The 5,162-nt window shown below is 46.6% G+C and overlaps 1 non-coding gene across 1 annotated transcript; it reads right to left on the minus strand.

The window, feature by feature from the left end:
- Positions 1–810: 810 nt before the first annotated feature.
- Positions 811–885, minus strand: Trnat-ugu (transfer RNA threonine (anticodon UGU)). Its single transcript has one exon. It is a non-coding gene; the product is annotated as a tRNA-Thr (tRNA).
- Between the last annotated feature and the right edge of the window lie 4,277 nt (positions 886–5,162).

Consider the following 5,162-nt stretch of genomic DNA (forward strand, 5'->3'; position numbering starts at 1 on the left):
GCAAGGCTTGAGAGACACTGCTACAATTAACAGAGGATCAAGGAAGCTAAGGATATGGGCTAAAGAAGGAACAGTTACGTAAGAAGGGGAACAGATGGAAGTATCATTCTAAAACTGGCTGAGTACGACGCTCGGAGAGATGACAAGCTCCAGTGATCTGTGAAATAGACAGTTGATTTTAGCGTAGAGTGTGGAATAGTTAGCCACGACGAGTAAGCTACACACTTAATAGTTGTGACGTGAGACCGCTAAACACTGCGTTGTATTTGAACGTTGCATGGAGATTCCAGTGACTGCAGAAACGTTAAATCGTCCACCAACGCTCTAACAACCCTCCATCTGAAGGACTTTGTGTCCTCCAACACCTGTTGCCAGATAATCTCTCCGTTGTCCATGAACCATCGCCTTACTGTCATCAGATACTCCATTAATCAATACAGCTTATAGAGGCTCCATCCATACGTAAGCTACAAAAGTCGTGCTCTGTATTCTCAGCCATCAAACCAATTTAATATGAGTAATGTCCATGAGAATATGCAAGTTACTGTTTCTCCTCTCAGGTACTGAATCATCTTTCTGTGGTCCCTAACGTTTTAAGCGAAATAAATTGATTCCGTCTCTTTTTGTGTTTTATGTGACATTCTTTTACCTCAGATGTGTTTTCCTTATTTGCAAAAGACGAGTATTAACAGAGGTATCTTGGATGGGAACAATGTACTAATTTAAATTTTATATGAAATGATAATTAAATGGACACCCTAGCTGCAAACAGACGTTGATGTACTTCACTGGGGACATGTTGAAAATGTGTGCCCCCACCGGGACTCGAACCCGGGATCTCCTGCTTACATGGCAGACGCTCTATCCATCTGAGCCACGGCGGGCACAGAGGATAGTGCGTCTGCAGGGACTTATCCCTTGCACGCTCCCAGTGAGATCCACATTCCCAACATGTCCACACCACTACATTCGTAGTGCGCGTAATAGATGTTTGCCCATCATACTCATTACTCGTGGCAGATTAATATACCAAGTCCCGTACGAGTTCGGGCATAGCGTGTGCGTTCGCACAAGATGGTCAATGGCCGGGAAGCCATATTTGAACTATATATGACGGTAGTATCTGTTCCCGAAAGAACAGTTACCGTGGATGACCATGCAGCTTTGCTAGAAATGAAATGATAATTAAATGGACACCCTAGCTGCAAACAGACGTTGATGTCTGGATCTCACTGGGAGCGTGCAAGGGATAAGTCCCTGCAGAAGGACTATCCTCTGTGCCCGCGGTGGCTCAGCTGTATAGAGCGTCTGCCATGTAAGCAGAAGATCCTGGGTTCGAGTCCCGGTCGGGGCACACATTTTCTACATGTCCCCAGTGTAGTACATCAACGTCTGTTTGCAGCTAGGGTGTCCATTTAATTATCATTTCATTTCTAGCAAAGCTTCATGGACATCCACGGTAACTGTTCTTTCGGGAACAGATACTACCGCCATATATAGTTAAATTTTATAGTTGTAGAGGAGACTTCGTAGATCAATTTTTACATAGTAACCTATGTCAAAAACGTCACCCAACGACGCTACAGGATGTCAGAGCTACAGGCGCCAGGGCATGTAAATGTATGTAACACTGTATAGTACACGGCACATACAAGGAGGTTCCGTGATGATGTTACAAACTTTCTAGGATGATGGAGAAGGATAAGTGCAATTTGAGGTAAGGATCCCTGTGTCTGAAACGAACGAGCGGCAAGTTACAAGTGAAAACAGTTCTGGTGCCTCTCACGGTGGAGTACATGTATTGGTATTCTTGTTGCTAAGACTGTAGTGTAGGCAGCTTTCAGAGGTGGTAGTATGGACAAAAACAAGGAATAAAGTCCAGTAAACGTGGGCTCTAAAATGCGTACCTGAAGACCTATGAGCAGTTGTTCATCTCTGTCAGACAAGTGCTCATAGCTCGTAAGTTAAGAATTTTAGAGTCCATGTTTATTGGAATTCTTTCCTTGTTTTTGTCCATACTACCATCTCTCAAAGTTCCCTGCTCTACAATCTTCACAGCAAAAATACCAGTACGTGCATTCCACTGTCGGGCGTATGAGAACGGTTTTCAGTTGTAACTTTCTACTCGTTTCTGGTATAGCGACCATTACCTCGAAATTAATACATTTGTCCTTCTACAAGTTTGTAACATCGTCACGAACAACATAATCTCTCCCACGCTCAATGCAAGTCCTCCAGCGCTTACAAAGTGCATAAATTCCTTTATAAAAAAATCTTTTGGTAGTCCACGCAACCACTCATGCACCACGTGGCGTACCTCTTCATCAGAACTGAACTTCTTTTCTCCCATTGCGTCTTTGAGTGGTCCAAACATATGGAAATCACTTGGGGCAAGGTCTGGTGAGTATGGTGGATGAGGAAGACACTCAAAATGTAGGTCTGTGATTGTTGCAACTGTTGTACGGGCAGTCTGGGACCTTGCATTGTCATGTTGCAAAAGGACACCTGCTGACAGTAATTCACGTCGCTTTGATTTGATTGCAGGCCGCATATGATTTTTTTAAGAGATCTGTGTATGATGCACTGGTGACAGTGGGCCCTCTAGGCATTTGATGCTCCAAAATGACGCCTTTTTCGTCCCAAAAGAGAGTCAGCATAACCTTCCCTGCTGATGGTTCTGTTCGAAACTTCTTTGGTTTTGGTGATGAGGAATGGCGCCATTCCTTGCTCGCTCTCTTCGTTTCCGCTTGGTGGAAGTGAACCCAGGTTTCGTCCCCAGTAACAATTCTTGCAAGGAAGCCAAAACGTTCTCGTTCAAAGCGCCGAAGAAGTTCTTCACAAGCTTCAACACGTCGTTCTCTCATTTCGGGAGTGAGCTGCCGTGGCACCCATCTTGCAGACACTTCGTGAAACTAGAGCACATCATGCACAATGTGCTGACCCATGACAAATCTGTAAATATGCTGCAATGTCATCCAGTGTCACTCGGCGGTTTTCCTTCACTACGGCTTCAACTGTTGCAATGTTGTGTGGAGTCACAACTCGTTGTGCCTGACCTGGACGAGGAGCATCTTCCACTGAAGTCACTCCATTTGCGAACTATCTACTCCATTCGTAGACTTTCTGCTGTGACAAACATGCATCACCGCACTGAACCTTCATTCATCGATGAATTTCAATAGGTTTCACACCTTCACAACGCAAAAACCGAATAACAGAACGCTGTTCTTCCGTAGTGCAAGTCACAAGTGGAGCGGCCATATTTATACAGATACTATGACGGTATGTGTGCATCTGCACTATGCTGCCACCCACAGACCATTCTGCACGCTGTTTGTAGCACGCTTACCAGCTTAAAGAATAATGGCGCGAAATTTCAATTTTTTATTACAAATTTAAGGTTTTAATTTGACTCACCCTCATATATATACAGGGTGTTACAAAAAGGTACGGCCAAACTTTCAGGAAACATTCCTGACACACAAAGAAAGAAAATATGTTATGTCGACATGTGTCCGGAAACGCTTACTTTCCATGTTACAGCTCATTTTATTACTTCTCTTCAAATCACATTAATCATGGAATGGAAACACACAGCAACAGAACGTACCAGCGTGACTTCAAACACTTTGTTACAGGAAATGTTCAAAATGTCCTCCGTTAGCGAGGATACATGCATCCACCCTCCGTCGCATGGAATCCCTGATGCGCTGATGCAGCCCTGGAGAATGGCATATTGTCTCACAGCCGTCCACAATACGAGCACGAAGAGTCTCTACATTTGGTACCGGGGTTGCGTAGACAAGAGCTTTCAAATGCCCCCATAAATGAAAGTCAAGAGGGTTGAGGTGAGGAGAGCGTGGAGGCCATGGAATTGGTCCGCCTCTACCAATCCATCGGTCACCGAATCTGTTGTTGAGAAGCGTACGAACACTTCGACTGAAATGTGCAGGAGCTCCATCGTGCATGAACCACATGTTGTGTCGTACTTGTAAAGGCACATGTTCTAACAGCACACGTAGAGTATCCCGTATGAAATCATGATAACGTGCTCCATTTAGCGTAGGTGGAACGAAACTAAAATGAGCTCTAACATGGAAATTAAGCGTTTCCGGACACATGTCCACATAAAATCTTTTGTTTATTTGTGAGTGAGCAATGTTTCCTGAAAAGTTTGCCCGTACCTTTTTGTAACACCCTGATATATATATATATATATATATATATATATATATATATATATATATATATATATATACTCCTGGAAATGGAAAAAAGAACAAATTGACACCGGTGTGTCAGACCCACCATACTTGCTCCGGACACTGCGAGAGGGCTGTACAAGCAATGATCACACGCACGGCACAGCGGACACACCAGGAACCGCGGTGTTGGCCGTCGAATGGCGCTAGCTGCGCAGCATTTGTGCACCGCCGCCGTCAGTGTCAGCCAGTTTGCCGTGGCATACGGAGCTCCATCGCAGTCTTTAACACTGGTAGCATGCCGCGACAGCGTGGACGTGAACCGTATGTGCAGTTGACGGACTTTGAGCGAGGGCGTATAGTGGGCATGCGGGAGGCCGGGTGGACGTACCGCCGAATTGCTCAACACGTGGGGCGTGAGGTCTCCACAGTACATCGATGTTGTCGCCAGTGGTCGGCGGAAGGTGCACGTGCCCGTCGACCTGGGACCGGACCGCAGCGACGCACGGATGCACGCCAAGACCGTAGGATCCTACGCAGTGCCGTAGGGGACCGCACCGCCACTTCCCAGCAAATTAGGGACACTGTTGCTCCTGGGGTATCGGCGAGGACCATTCGCAACCGTCTCCATGAAGCTGGGCTACGGTCCCGCACACCGTTAGGCCGTCTTCCGCTCACGCCCCAACATCGTGCAGCCCGCCTCCAGTGGTGTCGCGACAGGCGTGAATGGAGGGACGAATGGAGACGTGTCGTCTTCAGCGATGAGAGTCGCTTCTGCCTTGGTGCCAATGATGGTCGTATGTGTGTTTGGCGCCGTGCAGGTGAGCGCCACAATCAGGACTGCATACGACCGAGGCACACAGGGCCAACACCCGGCATCATGGTGTGGGGAGCGATCTCCTACACTGGCCGTACACCACTGGTGATCGTCGAGGGGACACTGAATAGTGCACGGTACAT

The sequence above is a fragment of the Schistocerca nitens genome, chromosome 1 (assembly GCF_023898315.1).
Source record: "Schistocerca nitens isolate TAMUIC-IGC-003100 chromosome 1, iqSchNite1.1, whole genome shotgun sequence".
Taxonomy (NCBI): domain Eukaryota; kingdom Metazoa; phylum Arthropoda; class Insecta; order Orthoptera; family Acrididae; genus Schistocerca; species Schistocerca nitens.